This window comes from Syzygium oleosum, unplaced genomic scaffold (genome assembly GCF_021117445.2).
Source record: "Syzygium oleosum isolate NSW1041296 unplaced genomic scaffold, Sole_v2.1 Sole_v2.01, whole genome shotgun sequence".
In the NCBI taxonomy this organism is placed as follows: Eukaryota; Viridiplantae; Streptophyta; class Magnoliopsida; order Myrtales; family Myrtaceae; genus Syzygium; species Syzygium oleosum.
The window spans coordinates 31,678,391-31,698,653 of record NW_026607485.1 but is presented as its reverse complement, the minus strand read 5'-3'; the positions used below and the strand labels follow the sequence as shown (position 1 = coordinate 31,698,653).

General features: G+C 41.1%; 1 pseudogene; it reads right to left on the bottom strand.

Moving 5' to 3' along the window:
• Positions 1 to 12,649: 12,649 nt before the first annotated feature.
• LOC115663834 (desmethyl-deoxy-podophyllotoxin synthase-like) lies at positions 12,650 to 15,560 on the bottom strand (annotated as a pseudogene).
• Between the last annotated feature and the right edge of the window lie 4,703 nt (positions 15,561 to 20,263).

Here is a 20,263-nt window from a genome sequence, read left to right as displayed (position 1 = left end):
AGATATTAAAATGAAGACTCTAAGAGGAAAACAAAAGGAAGAAGATTTTGAGGAAAATAAAAATTATGAACTCCTTTCTCCTTCTGATACGAACTTCCTTTTGATGCTTTCTGAAATAACATGTAATGTCCTGAATTCGACCCACTTCCGGGATTAATAATTAATAAAATAGATGATTATTTCTCATTTCATTTTAGTGAGTCTCGCCCGGAACTGATCATTCTCGGGATACTGACCATTAGGGAATGGCTAACTAGGAAAATGGTGCGTGGACCCGAAAACTCGATCGTGAATCGAACCCGATTCCGAGAAGCGACAAGGGAGTATTTTGTGCCGACAGGGGCCGGTCCAAGGAGAGTGACGGATTCGGTTCGACCGACGGCGTACGATCGGATAGCGGATGATTCCGCACGACCAAGAGTACGCGCGGCGAACGATTCCGAACTTATTCCGAACGATCGTGACCCTTGGGACTAGCGATAAACCCCCGTTCTCTTAGAAATCGAGACCGACACGACTCAGGTAGCCTTAGGTCGATACGCGTAACCCCTAAACAGCCGTCCGTTAGTAAGAGACGCTAAAACTGCAATTTGAGTCAAATCGATCATGGAATTGAGTCTGAACTTCGGTGTCGAATTTCGTGGGCATGCGCGACTATTTTTGCAAGGACGACGTCATTTTTATGTGGCCACTCATATTTGGGATCAGTAGAGCCGAAAATTGGAAAATTGACACGGGACCGGAAAATTACCGTTTTGCCCCTAGGCCTAATTGAAGTGTTCCGAATTTTGGGGGTTATTTGGGGATTATTTTAGGCTCTGTTCGTTTGGCGAAAAATATTCTCCTTTTGGAAAATATTTTCCCGAAAGTCATTTTCCTCGAAAATATTTTCCCGGAACATAATTTTCTGGTGTTCGGCGATCAATATGAAAAAGTTTCGGAAAATAATTTTTGTCGGCGGCGGGCGGGCGACGACCAGCGACCGGCGGCGGGCGGCGACCAACGTCCGGCGGCGGCGGTGTCCGGCGGCGGCCGGTGGCCGGCGGCCGGCGTCCGATGGCGACCTTAGTGAAGAAGAAGAAGAAGCTCCGGAAAATGATTTCCGCTTTTGAAGAAGCGGAAGTCATTTTCCATAGACTTAGGCTATTTTGTGAGGGGGGAAGGAAAATATTTTCCCACGGAAAACGTTTTCCGCCCCCCGAACACCGGAAAACTCGGAAAATATTTTCCGGGAGAATATTTTCCGCCAAACGAACGGAGCCTTAGAGTTTTATATTAGTGTATCTCAGCCCAATAATGCCGGTTATGTTGGTCCATAATGCCCCCAAGAATTTTAGCAAGCTTTGATTTTAGCCCTTGGATTAGGGGCAAGATTGTCCTTATTGCATAGTTGGTCACCAACCCCACTCACCACTTTGGTTAAGCCTTCCACTCACTCTCTCTCTCCTCTGATTTTTTTTTCACCATTTCATCCGGCCATTTCCTCTCCCCCACAACAACTCCCCCCCTCTTCCATTTCCTCTTCATTTGGCCGTGAAAGGCCAAGCTCGCCGGAGGAGCTCCGCCGCCGCCGGAGCCGATTCGCCGCCACCACCACCTCGCCTAGCACCATCCAGCCGTCCCACTCCCCTCTCTCTCTCGTCCATCGTGACCAGAACCCCCCTCCCCTTCGCCGCATTGGATCGCCGTCCGTCGGGGAGTCGCACGCCGCCGCCGTTAGCGCCGCCGGGAACCGCCGCTCGCCGCCACTATTCAGCTGCCCTCGCCTTCTGTCCAGCCTTGTTGGGAGCTTAGGAAATCCAAGTGAGTACAACCCTAAACCCTAATTAGGCTAATTTACATTTCTAAATGGGTTTTAGGGGTTAATTAGGGTAATTTAGGGGTTAGCGTGTGGAGGCTATTAGGGGCTGATTTTGTGGAGCATTTGGTGACCGAGAGTGATGATTTAATCGAGGTTTAGTGGTCTATAGAGTGCTGTGATGTGGCGAAGCATAGATGCCTTGATTTGGACGAAATTGTGGACTTGGCGGATGAAATTTGTGGACCGTATGGTGGCTGATTTTGTGGCTATTTTACGGGCTTAGTGTGACAATTTAATTGAGGTTTAGTGGCCCGTAATGTGCTGTACGATGGCTGGAAGTATTGGATTGAATTGGCCCGAGTTCGGTTAAGTTCGGGTTCAATTGTGGATCATAGTGCACGCCTAGTTTGGTCCTCATGGTGGCTGATTCGGGTGATGCTTTGGGGAGTCTAATAGAGTATTTTGAGGATATTTATTGGCCTAGAATGACCTGCTTGGTGGCTGTCCATACCGGGATTTAATTGGACAAGGCGCGATCAATTTGAGGCTTAATTGTGTGATTACCGGGAATGGTTGAATTAACTGATGGACTGGCTGAATTGTCATTGGTTGTGATCAATTTGCGATGCCTTGTTGAGTATTTATATGGTCGAGAAAGGGTAGACTTGGTGGACCTTAGACTTGTGCGAGTTTAATGGCTTAATTGCGTGATTTCCGTGTGCCGATGATGTACCATGGCTGAGTTGAATTGATTGACTGATTGGGCATATCGATTCATTAAATTGAATATGTGTGGTGTACGTTGGGCATATTGCGTTGTGAATTGAACAAGTGGTGTTGTGCAATTGAATGCTCATTGTGAATTTCTTGAATGCCCAAGTGTGAACGTTATGGCCATGAGTGTGCATCTCAAGCATTGGCACGGCATGTGCATATACGAGTGTGCATGAATGATATGAGCATGTGATCACCTAAAATTCCCTAATGCGTTTTACGCGGGGTATTGAACCCGTCCTGAGGTGTGTTATGCGGGATGATGCCCGGACTACCGGAAGATGGCCAAACCTGATGCGTTTTACGCAGGTGTTGTGCCACGAGCCTGATGCGTTTTACGCGGGCTAGAGATCGATCTTGAAGTGATGGACCTAATGCGTTTTACGCGGGTCGGACCTAATGCGTTTAACGCGGGTCGGAGGAGAATTGATAAATTGCAAGTGTGCAAGAGTGCAAGCGTGCGAAAATGCATTGATGAGACGTGAGCACGCGTATGAGCACGAGCATAAGCATGACATGCGTTGTGACCAAGTGATGTGTGTATGTACCTTGGTTGAGTTCTGTGCTATTGTTGCAATTATATCGAATATGCCTAACCTGCAGGGTCAGTTAAGTGTTGGATTTGGGCCCGAGGGCCTAAATCATTCATTATTTGAACTGTGTGTTGTTTGGTGCTCGTCATGAGGTGTATGTTAGCCTAGCTTAGATTTAGGGAACCTACTCGCTGAGATTTATTCTCATTGTCGTTGAAAATCAATTTTTCAGACCCCCGGCCTTGAGATGTCGACCGTTCCTGTTCGTTTTGGGATTCCTTACCGGATAGACCGGGAGGAGTCGGTGTACCCCGCAGGGAACGGGGATTTTTGGGTTAGATATCTGTCTACAGTTCGGGTGGATGCGGGCGAAGATGTTGACCAGGTCCATAGATATATAGTGTGGTGTATCAGGGACTATGAGGGGACCTACGGGCCTCTTCGATCTTTTGAGGTTCTGCTTATCGATGCCGGGGATGTGGACCCTCAGTGTCCCGATGGTGAGTTGCTGAGCCCTGATCGTGTACCGGAGGATGGGGATTCAGGTCCGGAGCCGATGGATTCAGAGGGCGAGGAGCCAGAGGCCATGGAGCAAGATATGGAGCCGGAGGGCGAGGCCGAGCCGATGGATTCCGAGGAGGAGTCAGTTGGGGCCGAGTCCGAGCAGGATTCCCTAGACTCGGAGGTTGAGATGTCTGACACCTCTTCCGAGTCATCGGGATCCGACTCGGACTGGGTTCCGTAGGTTTAGGCTTGACTTTAGATAGAGAGGGCCAGTACCTTTTTGACCGGAGCCCTTCTAGTCTTAGTAACCCTGATCGCCCGGGCCACTTACCCCTTTTTGTTAGTAGTGGCCATTGACCCGCTTTTGATTTTTGAGCAAGGGTTGTAAATGGATATTGTATATGGTTCCCAGTATTAATGCAAGTGTATATTTGTTCAAGTTGGTTGTTGTGCGGCTATCCTTGGTCATGTGTTATTTCATTGTTCGAGTGTTTTATTACTTCCGCATGTGCTTGTTTCTCTGTGTTGGGCGTTGGGTCGGCGACGCGTCTTGGGACGTCGCACTTAAAGTCGACCTTTGCGAGGGATGTGGCGCGCCGTAGGGTGCGGGGCGTGACATAACAACCAGAAAATGGATTATTAATATTACTATAAAAGTCCATAATGAATTTATTTTGAAAACAACGGCCCTTTTTGACACTGGTGCAGATCTCAATTGTATAAAAGAAGGTCTTATACCAACTAAATATTTTGAAAAAACTTCCTAGTCCCCCAAATCAGCATCCAGGAATAAGCTAAATATAAGCTTTAAAATCCCCGAAGCCGAAGTTATGAAAGACCAAATTTCTTATAAGACTCATTTTCTTCTTGTTAAAAACATCAAACAAAATGTTATTCTAGGGTCACCGTTTATTAATTTAATACAACCTTTTAAAGTTTCTGAAAAAGGAATTGAAACAAAAACATTAGGCAAAAGGATATGTTTTGATTTCATTTCAAAACCTCATACCAGAAATTTAAATAACCTTCAACAACATTCTATTTCTAAAATAAATTGTATTATTCAAGACAAAGAGACTCATCTTCAATTTCTTAAAGAAGATATTGAATACAAAAAGATTGACAAAAATCTCTCTGAACCAAGTCTTCGGAAAAGGATTTCTAGTCTTGAAAATCAAATCAAAGATTCCATATGTTCAAATATTTCCAATGCTTTTAGGTCACGAAAATGCCATATAGTTGATTTACCTTATGAACCAGGATTTTCAGAAAAAGACATTCTTACTAAAGCTGGGCCTTCTCAAATGAATCATGAAGTTCTAAATTTCTGTCAAAAAGAAATACAGGAAGTTCTCGAGAAGAAGCTTATTAGAAAAAGCGAATCCCCTTGGAGTTGCTCAGCTTTCTATGTCAACAAAAATGCTGAACTAGAAAGAGGAGTTCCAAGATTGATAATAAATTATAAACCTTTAAATACAGCTTTAAAATGGATAAGATATCCAATACCTAATAGGAAGGATTTGTTGAATAGACTTCATGATGCAAAAATCTTTTCAAAATTTGATATGAAATCAGGCTTCTGGCAAATTCAAATTAGCGAAAACGATAGGTACAAAACAGCTTTTATTATTCCTTTTGGCCAATATGAATGGAATGTCATGCCTTTTGGATTAAAAAATGCCCCTTCTGAATTCCAAAAGATAATGAACGATATTTTTAATTCTTGTTCTAATTACATTATAGTTTACATAGATGATGTTTTAATATTTTCTACATCCATAGAAAAACATTTTAAACATATCAATCATTTTATCAATATTGTGAAAAAGAAGGGTTTAGTAGTTTCACCTACTAAAATATCTTTTTTCAAAACAAAGATACGCTTCCTAGGACATTACATTCATGTAGGAACCATCATACCCATTGAAAGATCGATAATATTTTCTGAAAAATTTCTTGATGAAATCAGAAACAAAAATCAATTGCAAAGATTTCTTGGAAGTTTGAATTATATCATTGAATTTTTTCCTCGAATCAACATAATTTGCAAACCACTCCATCAGAGGCTTAAAAAAGATCCTCCACCATGGACCTAGGTTCACACTGATATTATAAAGCAAATCAAACGTATCGTCAAGGAAATCCCTTGTTTACATCTTGCTGATCCTTTTGCATATAAAATTATTGAAACTGATGCTTCCGGTATTGGCTATGGAGGAATTCTCAAACAATCCAAAGACAATAAAGAACAAATTGTTCAATTTGTCTTCACACATTGGAATGATTGTCAAAAGAATTACTCTACTATTAAAAAGGAAATTCTTGCTATTGTCCTTTTCTATTTCAAAGTTTCAAGGAGATCTTTTAAATTAAAAGTTTTTGCTAAAAATTGATTGCAAATCTGCAAAAGATGTTTTGCAGAAAGATGTTCAAAATATTGCTTCTAAACAAATCTTTACTAGATGGCAAGCGATTTTATCTGTTTTTGATTTTGATATAGAATTTATAAATGGTTCTTCGAATTCTCTCCCAGACTTTCTCACAAGAGAATTTTTACAGGGAAAATGCCTCCTAAACCTCCCAACAAACCCACTAGGAGAGATAAAGGTAAAGAAATTGCCGAACCATCCTCAGAACAAAAGCCTTCTGAAAAATTAACCAACATCAGGAGTTGGCTTCAAGCAACTCAACCATTGTTGAATATCACCACCATTTCTAACCAGGCTAAACAAGAACCAGGTACTTCTTTTGATATTACAAAATTGTCCCATGAAGAAGCACTATAACTTCTTCAACAGGCCTTCAATAATCAGCCCCAGCCTTCCATGGCAATGGTAAGTCCTGATCCTTCTCCCATAGCCACTCAAAAGGCGAGGGGAAAAAGAATTTCTAGTGAGGTGGTCATTCAATTGACACAGGCAACCCCTCCAACAACCAAATTCTTCCATAAAACAATATTCCAAAATATTTGCAATGTCGAAAATGGATTTTATAATGAAGACCCATACCTTTTTGCAAAAAATATGTTTTCTGAAAAATTTAATTACACTCCTCATGATATTTATAAAACAATGGAGTTTAATGAAAAAATTTTGACAGAAACAAAATCTGTCACCTTTCGACACTTTTCTGATAAGGGTCATACAAACTACACTACGGTCAGAATCCATAGGGTCATTCACCCTTCTCAATGGAAACCTGATCTATTATCCTTGAAAAAATTCGATATCAAGATGACTAAATCTCTACCGTACAGGTCATCTTTTTCATACTTTGACTACAAACAAGCCTGGTGGAACACCTTCTGGAGATAAAATGCCAATAACTGTCATACATGGTTATTTTTCTTCGAAAATTTTGATATTAAACAAGTTCCATACTGGTTCATCAGATGGTGGGAACATCTTGGACCCACTGATGAAATACTTCACCCAAAGATCCAGTTCAGTTACAAAATATTTCTCAGTAAATTTACTCCTCTTCCATACGAGAAAAATTTTCCTAAACTGATGCTGTTTTTCTACCATTTCGGAATATCATGGGTTTTCGGTTGGCATTTTAATTACCGAAAATCCATTGAAACAGGCATTCCCATTTTAATAAGAAGATTCAAAGTCAAATGGTGGAATGGCTTCAAATTCTTTGATAGAGTGACTGAACAAGCCGTTACCCAATGGCTTATTTCTAGAGGATCGGAACCTATAAAATCCCATGATATTACCTCATTCTCACATGATAAAGGGTTTGTTTTGTCCAAATTAGCATCTGCTAAATCCCATCAGTAATTAATAGGAATGCTAAAGTAGGCCCTTTCTCAAATTGAAGATTCTAGCTCTTCTCATTCTCATCACAGCGGAAATTTCAATGAGGATGACTGTTATGGCATCCCAAGAATACCACCTATTCCATGGGGAGATGTAAAGGATGAAGAAGAAGAAGAGGAGCCACCAGAAGATCTCTTCAAATTTTCCTAGCCAAAAGGCGTCGAAAGATTCATGCTCATTTCATAATTTGATACAAGACCAAAAGGAGTCTGTCTGTCCTTTTACTTTTCTTTTCATAAGCTTTCATAATTGTGTCTGTTCACTGTAACACTGTGCACTTATTATTATCTGTTATAGTGCTACCCGTAAATCATTTCTACATGATGCCAGTCTGCTTATATATTCAGACATCATTCCTTGGTAAAAGACACACAATTCTTCTCTCAGAACTCCATACCACTCAGAAACCTATCCAATCTTTTCGGATCTCTCCAATCCTTTCTCGAATAAATAAGAGATCATTCATCTCATAATTTTTTCATATCTCTTGCATAACCAATAAGTCTCAATACTTCATGGAGATTCTATAACATCCCCGACTCACCTTATATTCCAGATCTTGCTCATGATCTGAAAATACAAAGGCTTTTATTTACTTTTGCATTTGTACTTCAATATCTATATTTCAGTTGTAATCTTTCAATACTGTTATTGTAATCTTTCCATCTTGTTTAAATAACAGTAATCTCTTCTTGATTTCTTTCTTGCAATTCTAATTACATACTCCACAATCGGCAGGTCGAACCGCCTGTAGTTGGTCTGTCTTTTACTTTAAGGCAATTTACTGCATTCGTTATATATCCTTACTGTTTTGCCCTTTTCATTTCTGCTTATCAATACCACCTACATGGTTAGTTTAGTGATTCTACTTCTCGTTTTATATATTGCTTATGGTCTCTAAGCTATCTTATAATGCTCGCTATTTTATTTAATTTCATTTATAACATAGTCTTTTGTGTAGAAATAATCACTTTTATATTAGAATTTGTTGTTTCTATTGCAAGATCAAGAGACTTACTTGATATTTCCATAAGAATTTCTCAATATATAGATTACTTCCTCTATCTAGAATGGCGTTTAAGTGATATTTATAAACTCCTTGTACTCTTCTATCTCTATTTCTTCCTCCATTTATAATCCCCCAGATCCTAGGCTATTTATGGTATCAGAGCCAAGGGGTAGATAAAGGTATTCTTTATAAGATCATTAGTAGAAAAGGCAATTTCCTTCGTGGAGATCTTTTCTATTGATTTGTGGATGTGGTCCCGGCAGTGAAACCCAATGGGGTGGTGAGTCCGTTGGTGAGCATGGTCGAGATCAATTGAAAAGAAGAAAGTAATCTTTTGTAATGAACTTATTAAGAAGATCTGAGTCTTCCCCTAGTTCTTTATCACAAATGTCCTCAGATCAAGGACCTATAAATAGAGAAGAAATTAGCATAGAAGATTTTAATAAATCTATTGAAAATTGGATCATTCTAAAAATCAAGCTTAATCAAATTTATGAGCATTCAAAGTTTAAAATTTTTGGCCATAATGATTATGTCATTGTTACCGAAGAAAGAGACATACTACTTTCTAATTCTTTTGCTTCAATACAACTTTTGAATAAAGATTCTATAAAAAAACATTCCCAGAAATGGAATTATATGCATATAGGTTTGGTACAGGTTGATGCAAAACCTCTTACTAAAGAAGGTTTAGATACTTCTTTGCTCCTTGTTTTAAGAGATGTGAGACTTTTAAATATGATGAATCTATTCTTGGAGCCGTAGAAACAAGTCTTTGTAGTGGACCAATTCATTTTGATAATCATCCTGGTCTTACTGTTTCTTTCAAAGACAAAAATATTTAAAATCTCCGACTCTTCAAATTAAAACCCATAATTATTCTATAGCTGAAGGTTCTATCCCCATAGCTCTTATTTACAGAGTTTATTACAAAGTAATGAATTTTGCTTGTGGTAGCAAAGCTTTTAAACTAAATTCCAATGGAGAAACTCTTCTTTTATAAACGGATATTTCTAAAGCAAATATTACCATTCCCAGGACCATTCTTTGGAACCAAATAACTCTTCCTGATCAATGGGAATTAGAAAACCGAATTCTCCAGCAAATTATTCAAAATTCTGATCCTACTAATATTATTCAACACCTTGAATGAAGAATAACTATTTAATTTTCCAGAAGATCTGTTGATATTCCTAGGAGGTCTTGTGACATCATATCAATTCCTTCTTGGCATTCCACTTCTTCTCGAAGATCTATAGATACTATTCCTAATGTTCCTTTGAATAATCCTGAGGAAGCATATGCAAGTGCTCCCCCTCTTCCTAACATCAGTGGAATAGATAGCAGGTTATGAATTTCCAGGCCAGTTTATCAACATACTCCTGATTTCCCTGATCCAACTCCTTCTGAAATGGAAGATCCTGAAATCAACGTTTTAGAATTGGTTTTTGAACCAGATAAAATAATTTTAAATCAAGAACTTAATTCTTTTGAAAACAAACAAATCAAAGAATGGTTCTTTGAGAATTTTCGAAACCAAGCACTCAAAATCAAAAAAGAGTATTATGATTACATGTACCGACATGAAATCCAAGTATTCTTCTTTGATTGGTTTGAAAATAAATTTCTAAAAGAAAAACAAAATTTTGTTTTGGACCAATTTTACAAATGGAGATTAGACAATGACCAGGTCATCGAGTCTAATCATCCTCCTCTTAGGAAAATTAAATTTGAACATCGAGAAACTGAAATAATAGCTTTCAAAACGGCTTCTGAAATAGATGGCATAGGAATCAAAAAAACTGTTGAACAAAATAATTTTTCAAACCAACATCTTCATACTATAGGAAAACAATTAGACCGAATAGAAAATTTTACCCAAAATAGCTTTTCATCCTCTTCTATATTAACCCCAAAAAGGGATTTCAAACCACAACTCTTTAAGAATTTTGAACTTCCAAAAAATCCCAGCCTTGAATTTGCTAAAGCTTTAGAAGATAGAAGAAAACTCCTCAGAGGAAAAATAGTTTTAATTCCTAAAAATCTTTTGATTTTAGATACTCCTTTAATCCAAAACTTGAGTGTCAAAGACACTCCTGATTGTATTGAATCCTCTAATCAAATCAATCTTTTGGATAAATCAGATACAGAATCAATTCCTGAAATAAATCGTATTTGTTGGAAAGAGCCTAAAAAATTATATTATTCTCGTGCTTCTCCTCCTGACATTCTTACAGAAGAAACTTTTTCAAAAACCCAAAACAAATATTCTTCTGGTGCAATTTATGAATGGAATATAGATGGTGTTTCTGAACAAAACCTCATAAATGTTCTGACTCAAATGGTTATACTTGCTAATACTTATAAAACTATTCCTGACACTTCTGATCATTCTGTTGCCTATCTTTTAATAGCCGGATTTGCAGGCCAGCTCAAAGGATGGTGGGATAACTACCTGAATGATGAGCAAAGATCCCAAATTTTAAATGCTTATAAACTTGACCCTTTTGGCCAAAGTAAAGTTGATGAAAATGACCAACCCATTCAAGATGCTGTTAATACTTTGATATTTTCTATATTCCAACATTTTCTAGGAGATTCTTCTCATATTCTTGATAAAAACCAAGATCTTTTATCCAATATGAACTGTAGATTTTTAGGAGAATTTAGTGAATATAAAGAAATACTTTTATCAAGAGTTTTTCAAAGAACAGATGGTAACCAACCATTTTGGAAAGAAAAATTTCTTGCTGGTTTACCAAAACTCATATGAGAGCAAATTCGCAATAAGATAAGAGAAGAATATGGAAACCAAATTCCATATGACCATCTTTCTTATGGTGAATTAACTTCTTATGTTTATAAAATAGGAACACAATTATATGCCACCCCCTTATTTGTTTCGCTGGCTTAATGATTTGCTTCCTCAAGAGCTGCAATGCAAGTCAACACTACTCCACTTGCCACTTCCCATTTAATCTGTTTCACCGTCACTGGCTTCCTCTATTTCCTCTTTTCAGCGCGGGAGAAATTGACATAAGAATTCTCTTAACTCCGTTTCACAGAGTGAAGCTGGATCCACTAGTTGATCTTCTTCAACCACAACCTTCAAATCATCCTCTTGTTGCCTGTATCTAATCACATATCCTCACCTTTTTCACGGTTCCACCCGTAAATAATTCTTCGTCAAATTCAAAAAAATCAACTACTCCCTCCAACACTCCCCACAGCACATTCGGTTTGAGATACTGAACCCACATGTGATTTGAATCATATGAACCTAGAGTTCGTGACAACGCAATAGTGAGATTGTGCCCCTTACTGCGACCACCAGCACAGTTCTAGGGGATGAACTGTGCAAGCGTATTTTCTGGACGTTGGTTTACTTCTTGGGCAGGGGTTCTGGTGGTAGATGATAAACTTGAACATTTTTTGAAAGTCCGTCGTCATATTCTTGAGTCTATGATGGCCATTCTGTTAATTTATCTATCCTTCATCAGCAGGTTCTCTTGAATAGTATCCTGGTTTAATTGCATTAGCTTACCTAGCTGACTCTAGGAGATGAGTTGCGGATATCATGTTATATCCTATGATTCATTTGAAATGTGTTTTCTAGCTGCAGAGCAGTTGCAAGATCGACAGTTTATCTCTCTCAAGAGGTGACAGGGCCGAGCTGTACAGGGAAAACGTCCTTCTGCTAAACTCGAAATATGATGTAATAGTTTATTTATTTTTCACTCTCTCGTTATCAATAAGCACGAAGAGCAGGCTCATGATGTGACCAAGGTTAACGAAAGGGTTAACAGGGCTGCGGCAGCGGCTAATAGGGTAGCAAATGCAGCTTGAGTTGCAGCAGTGAAGGCCGTCTAGAAACAGATCTCCCCTGAAGTAGCAATGACAACATTCCCCGGCCAATTGTGTGAAACTTCAGCATAAGCATTCGCAGACGACATTTATGAAGTGAAACAAAGTGAAATTGCACACCATAAAAAAAGCTGGAAAGCTCCTGTAATTCATTTGAAATCACCATGAATTGCCTGGTAGACTCAACAAGTCAAATGAGACAGGTCGGATGTCACTTAACAATTTTTGGTTCAGAACTACAAACAAACTCAATCTTATTTCAGTTCAAGCTCACACCAAGTTTTTGAACTACATTTTCCCAACAAAAAGATTGAAGTACGGCTTCCACATGCCTTCTTTATCAAGCTGAAACGGAAGTACAGGGTGAGGCAATTACATACAAATGCTCCTTTCTTCCAACTGTTACACCGAAAACTTCAGTCATGTCGAGTTGTTCCGGCGCTTGCCTGTTTGGTAGCTTCCAGTCAAAATTATATAACAGTGATGCTAGTATAAGTTCAACGCTGGCTGTGGCAAATGCCATGCATGGACAGATCCTCCGACCAGATCCAAATGGAAGAAGCTGATAGTGCGTTCCCTTATAATCCACTGAAGATTCCATAAACCTCTCTGGCTCAAATTTCTCCGGATCTGTCCAATATCTCGGATCTCTTCCTATAGCATATGCGTGGGCAAGGACTGTCGCGTTCATAGGAATATCGTATCTGTTGATTTTGCTTCCTTGTCTCGGTGCTCTGGGGATCAATGGTGTTGGAGGGTGCATTCTGAGTGTTTCCTTGAAAATACACTTCGGCTGCGATTGGTCGTCCGGATTTCTAAACAGGATAGGACTGGATAGGATAGGATAAGAAATCCTGGGATTTCTTCATATCCTGTCCACTGTTTGGTGGACTACGAATTTAAAGTCGGATAGGATATTTTTTTATTTTTATTTTTGCTATTCACGGGTCCGGAGGAGTCAGTGAACGAAAAAAAGCCGAGAAATTGTTTTGGTGAAAGCGCATAAGGTGTGGGGATGAATATGACGGCGAGTGGAGCGTAGGGTTTATGGAAAAATAGGCATTAGAAATCCTATCTGGGTCTATCCCACCCTCCTCCCCCGGATTTTTTTATCCGGGCTATATCCGGTCTATATCCGACCTTATCCTATCCTGGACCACCACCAAACACAGGATAGGATAAAATGCTTTTATCCGGTCGACCAAACGCAGCCTTCAGGTAATTGAGTTCTTCAATAACTGATTCTTGAACGCGGTCCTTTCCCTTTAAGACCTTTAAGACCCGTTGTATCTCATCTTGTGCCTTCGCCATCACCTTTGGGTTCTTAAGTATTTCGGATCGTTGATGATTCAGTGCCAGCAGATATTAATTCCTGCAAAGATTGCATGCATTAAGCAAAAAAAGCGATGGATGGAGTCCATTAAAAGGATCTTCGCTTGGGTGAATTTTCTTGAAAGAACCAGCGATATGCCTTGAGAAGTAATTAGATGACTTACCAAGATGATGCCTTTAATGCTATCAGTGGAAAGATGAAATCCCATCTCGTTGGACTCTCGAAGACGTAATAGGACATCCACTAAATTTTCTTTATCTGGCATACCTGCTTGGCCACCAAGGTGTTCTCTTTGCATTTTGTGGTCAGCAAGAATTTAATAGTGTTCAAGATTTCATCAAAATTTCGATTTAACTTATCTATCTTAAGTTTCGCCCCACTGAGGTAAATAAGAATCCTGAGTGAAGGAAAAACCTCGGCTAGGCCGAACCTGCCCGCCACCGTCAGCGCTTCGTGAAGTGATGAAATGAACCCATCCTGTTGTTTGCACGTCTGGCCGAAACAAGCCTTGGAGACAATGCGGTTCATGCACGCAGAAATCCTCTTGCTGAGATCGAAAGGGAGGTCGGATGAAGACTCAATGTATCCAATGAGATTGCTTACCTCATCCTGTCTTATTGATTTGAATGACCGCACAGTTTTCACCCCAAGGAGTTCTAGTACCCAGATCTTTCGGGCTCGCTCCAGAGTTCTCCGTACGGAGCAAAGAAAATACTCGAGTTCTCGTAACCCATCATCTGAGCGATCGGATGCAATGGATGGTCCGAGAAGGCGAGCTCTTGGGTCTTTAGGACCTCATTGGCTGCATAAGGGGTTGTGATTGTTATAATAGGAAGCTTACTGAGTTGGAGATAGAAGACCGGTCCGTAAACCTTGCCCAACTTGTTTAGGCGATGGTGTGGCAATTCGCCAATCATCTGGTGCAAGTTTCCGATGACCGGCAACTTCCTCGGACTTGGAGGTAGCTTAAGATTTGAGCCTTTTGTCGCGAGTCTGCTGAGGATCACTTTACTAATCAATATTGTTGAGATACACATGTGAATTGTGCTAAAGAAGTCCCACATCGGATAATTAATGTGGTATTGAACAGTTAATATATCCTAGTTAGTTCATAACTCATTGGCTTAAGCTTTTGAGTGAAAGTGGGTTCAACTGGATATGTTAATAGGCTCGGACTTAAGCTCCGTCTTGGCGATCTCTCCAGGTGAAGGTATCGGGCTTCTGCTGCGCATTCCAAACAAAGTGTATTAGAGCCGATGATTAATTGGTGGGCCCCCCAATCTGTTCGGGTGTTTGGTGAATATCTCAACAAAGAAATCTCATGATCGATGCTTGTTTCGGGTGGAAATTGTCATCATGGTTGGTTTGGCGAGAAATGACCATGGACAATTGGTCTGGTGATGCGAGATAGAGACCATGGGTGATGTGCATAGTTGGAGATTCAAGTTGAGATAAACTAATGTAGAAGAATACCTAAATTAAGGTGTGCATAGTTGGAGATTCAAGTTGAGATAAACTGATGTAGAAGAATACCTAAATTAAGGTGTGCATAGTTGGAGATTCAAGTTGAGATAAACTGATGTAGAAGAATACCTAAATTAAGGGGGAGCAAACCTAACACTGAGTCCACACATGAGGGGGAGATTGTTGAGATACATGAGCTGTGTTAGAGAAGACTCACATCGGATAATGTATGTGGTGTTGAGCAGTTAATATATCATAGTTGGTTTATCACTTATTGGCTTAACCTTTTGAGTGAAGGTGGGTCCAACTAGATATATTAACAGACTTGGACTTGAGCTCCCTCTTAGCGATCTCCCCAGGTGAAGGTATCAGGCTTCTGCTGCGCATTCCCAACAAATATCAACAGAAAGAGAGAAGAAGGAAGGATCAAGGAAGAGGTAGAGAACTGAAACATCATTTGGAACTTTAGCAGACATTGGGCTTTGTAAGAGATATCGTAGGCAAGAATATGGGTTCTATGCCTCCCTATTTATTGGATCCCCAAGGTGGCAAATCATCCATTGTTAGAAAATTGTTTCAAGTTGTTAGGAAGTCGATTATCTAATAGTTGACTTTGTTTTTTCAAATAATTTAAAGGCGTAAGCATAGAAAGCAACTACAGGAGGTTTGTTAAGGTTGCGCATGGCAACGATTCTGTGCTCAGGAACTGATTCTGCTCAGAAATGATTCTTTTTGATTCCGTACCCGGAAACAATTTCTAAACATTTGAAGACATTTGGTAATTGCCCAAAATTTCTATTCTTAGAATAGAAAAAGAACATAAATGCGTTTGGTAACTACACAAAATTTCATTTTATTAATAATATTTTGAATTTTTTAATATTTTTTCTTTTATTTTTTTCTTTCTTTCTCTTCCCTTCCTCGCCGCAGACCTCGCCAGTCGCAATGGCGAGGTTGGCCTCGCCTTGGCTGGGTGAGGCCTCGCCGGCCCTGGCCTGTAGCCGGTCGCCGGTGGCCGATAACCGGTCGCCGGTAGCCAGCGGGCGACGGGCGGTGGGAGGCAGGCCGAAGAACAACAAACCAAAAAAAAGAAGAAAATAAAGAAAAATCAGAAATGGAAAAATTGTTCCAGAATCAAGAAGCTATTTTTGTTTTTGGCTTCTTGATTCTGTTCCAAAACTGATGGGAACAATTTTTTGCAAAATTGTGCCTAGGCACAAAAAATTTAACAAACGGATTTCTGTTCCCAAATTGATTCTGGGAACAAAAGAACATAAATTTTTACTATTTGGCAAGTTACCAAACGGGCCCTAAACATACTTAAAAGTCCCACGAACCAGTTCATTCGCGTCCCTTGACCTATGTAGGCGGCTCTAACTTGATTCACTGCAGTTTGTGGGGAGTTGGGAGAACTTGAATAGGCAATCTCTAATTCCCGAGTCGGAGATATCTAGCTCCCCAACTAATTTTGACTTTGGCCGTAAAGTTACTGACAATTCGTTAAATTTACGAAAAAATTACCAAAATAGTCCTAAACCTATAATTCAGTCCTAAATCGTTTTTTTTTTTTGTGCTACAGTTCTAAACATTTTGCATTTGTGCCAATTCAGTTCGTCTGACAAAATTTGGCCGACTTGCGCTAACATGGACGTCGGCCGACCAACTCTGACGCGGCATGTTTTTTAATACTATTATTATTATTTTCGAATTTTTTTATTTTCTTTATTTTTTCCTTTCCTTTTCTTTTTCCCCTCCTTTTCCTTTTTCCCTTCACTTCATCTTCAACCTCTAGTCAGAAAGGTCGGCCTCACCGGCCGCTGCCGAGGGTGAGCCTCGCTAGGGGCAGGATAGGCTCGACCTCGCGAGCGACGGCGAGGACGAGCCTCGCCATGGGCGAGGGCGACGCTTGTCCTCGCTGTCGCTCGCGAGGTCGAGCCTCGCCAGGGGCGGGTGAGGCTCGCCCTCGGCAGCGGCCGGCGGGGCCGACCTTGCTGGCCCCTGCCTCTGGCTTGAAGATGAAGTGAACGGAAAAAGGAAAAGAAAGGGAAAAAGAAAAGAAAAGGAAAAAGGAAAGAAAAGAACAAATAAAATATATTATTAAAAAATTGCCAGGTCAGCATTGGCCGGCCGCCCGGCGTCCACGTCAGCACCGGCTGACCAAAATTTGCCGGATGGACTGAATTGATACAAATGCAAAAGGTTTAGGACTGAATTGATACAAAAAAAAAAGGTTTAGGACTGAATTATAGGTTTATGACTGTTTTGGTAATTTTTCCATAAATTTACAGATGACACTTACCCAGATGTCATTGTCTAATCTTGCAGCTTGGTTTGATCCAGGGCACAGAATACGATTGATTCATCCATGAGCTCTCTTTAAGATTTCAAGTAAACAAAAAGAAGAGATCACATTATTTCGTCCAAATCAGTTGGCATAGAATAGAAAATTCAGCATGTAGAACTCATGATCGATAATAGTCTATAAGCGTGCACAATAAACTTTTAGTAGAAGTGATGCATGAAAAGGATTGCGCCCCGCCATCGTAGAAGGGAGCCATGGTTGAGTTGATCAAATCATCTACGTGCGCGCGTGTGCGTGTAAATGATATTACCAGTGCATCGTGTGCCATGTGACTTGACCAGATACAAGCTTTATTTCATTAAGTTGTTTTCATTTTCGCCGTAGCATATCCTACCCAACAAATTCATTAGGGCGTGTCCTGAATTTCACATCTTCGATCTTAACTAAGTCACGAATTGATGTTCCCAAAGATTGTAACCATTTAAAGGTATCGTGGATGAATTAAAGTAGTTTCATGTGTACAATAGAATATGGGGAAAAGTGCCAAAAAAGTCCTAAACCTTTTGCATTAGTGCCAATTTAGTCCTAAACTTTTTTTTGGTGCCAATTCAGTCCTAAACCTTTTGCATTGGTGCCAATTTAGTCCTAAACCTTTTTTTGGTGCCAATTAAGTCCTAAACCTTTTAAATTGATGCCAATTCAGTCCTAAACCTTTTATTTTTGTGCCAATTTAGTCCTTCCGGCTAATTTAGACCGGAATTTGCCTACGTGGGCGCCTGCCGGCCGGCGGCCGGTCACCGGCGCCGACGTGGACAACTTTAATATTTTTTAAATATTTTTTTGAATTTTTATTTTTTTTCCTTTTTTTTCCACTTTTTTTTTTGGTTGTCTTCCTCCTTCCTCTGGCCGGTCGCCGGTCCGGCGACCGGCCAGAGGCCAGAGGCCGGCGAGCTCGAGCTCGCCGGCCACTGGCGAGGGCGGCCTCGCCGGCGAGGCGAGCCTCGCCTTGGTCGGGCGAGGCTCGAGCCCTCGCCGGAGGCCGCGGCGAGGGCGAGCCTCGCCATGGTCGGGCGAGGCCCGACCTCGCCGGATCTGGCGAGGTCGAGCGCCGACCTCGCCCGACCAAGGCAAGGCTCGAGCCCTCGCCGGAGGCCGCGGCGAGGGCTAGCCTCGCCATGGTCGGGCGAGGCTCGACCTCGCCGGGATCTCGGCGAGGTCGAGCCTCGCCCGACCAAAGGCAAGGCTCGAGCCCTCGCCGGAGGCCGCGGCGAGGCGAGCCTCGCCATGGTCGGGCGAGCCCGACCTCGCCGGATCTGGCGAGGTCGAGCGTCGACCTCGCCGATCCGGCGAGGTCGAGCCTCGCCCGACCAAGGCAAGGCTCGAGCCCTCGCCGGAGGCCGCGGCGAGGGCGAGCCTCGCCTTGGTCGGGCGAGGGCGAGCCTCGCCTTGGTCGGGCGAGGGCTCGAGCCTCGCCCGACCAAGGCGAGGCTCGCCCTCGCCGCGGCCTCCGGCGAGGCTCGAGCCTCGCCCGACCAAGGCGAGGCTCGCCCTCGCCACGGTGGCCGGCGAGCTCGAGCTCGCCGGCCTCGGCCTACGGCCGCCGGACCGGCGACCGGCCGGAGGAAGGAGGAAGACAACCAAAAAAAAAAGTGGAAAAAAAAAAAGGAAAAAAACGGAAAAAAATAAAAACTCAAAAAAATATTTAAAAAATATTAAAGTTGTCCACGTCGGCGCCACGTCAGCGCCGGTGACCGGCCGCCGGCCGGCAGGCGTCCACGTAGGCAAATTCCGGTCTAAATTGGCCGGAATGACTAAATTGGCACAAAAATAAAAGGTTTAGGACTGAATTGGCACCAATTTAAAAGGTTTAGGACTTAATTGGCACCAAAAAAAGGTTTAGGACTAAATTGGCACCAATGCAAAAGGTTTAGGACTGAATTGGCACCAAAAAAAGGTTTAGGACTAAATTGGCACTAATGCAAAAGGTTTAGGGCTTTTTTGGCACTTTTCCCATAGAATATGTTTCTCAAAGATCGTAACCATTTCTTCTTACCCTTATAATGCATTTGCTTCGTCGCCTTTGCTTAGGGCGAACAAAATTTCTTACTCTGTTGCCTTTGGTACGTATTTGTTGTCTTGATAGCAAAGGCAACGAACGATTTTCCGCTTTTGTAATTTTTTTGTTGCTTTAGGTTTATTTTTTTGTGCTAGGCATTGTGATGAATATTTTTTCTTATTTATTTCGTCAATTTCTCTATCGATTGTTTGTTTTAGATTGAAATTTGATTGTAATCATTTTTCTACAATTTTTATATTTAAAGATCACATAATACTTCATAATTTCACTGCATCAAATCAAACGTGTATAATATGTTCTTCAACATAATCACAACAGAAAAGAAAAAAAAGATCATTGTAAGTAAATCCAGAGAGCGTCCTCTCGGCGCATTTGCTTCTGCATGCATTGCTCCCGCTCTGATGCATCTCGTATACTCCACTGAAAGAGTCGACAATATAAGTATAGATTCCTTCTTGATCAAGAACTGTGTAGAGATGACCTAGAAGTTGTTGCAGACATCCATGCCTCTGAAACTCAGGAACACATGGTAGTTCCTTTCCAGATTCGAAGTAGCCACCATTAAAGGAGCTGAAGGTTGATGTGCTTCCGCAGAATATTTACTATCTCATCGGGTTGCAACTCTACCTCTCATGAATATTTACATCAGCAACGTTGACTCTTTTCTGGAATAACTCATGACATAAGGAGAAACCAGCAGTAAGGTTGTTGAAGCCACTAGACAAAACTGGGATTTCATGCAGCAAATTGCAGCTAACTGCTCTTAGGAAACGTTTAC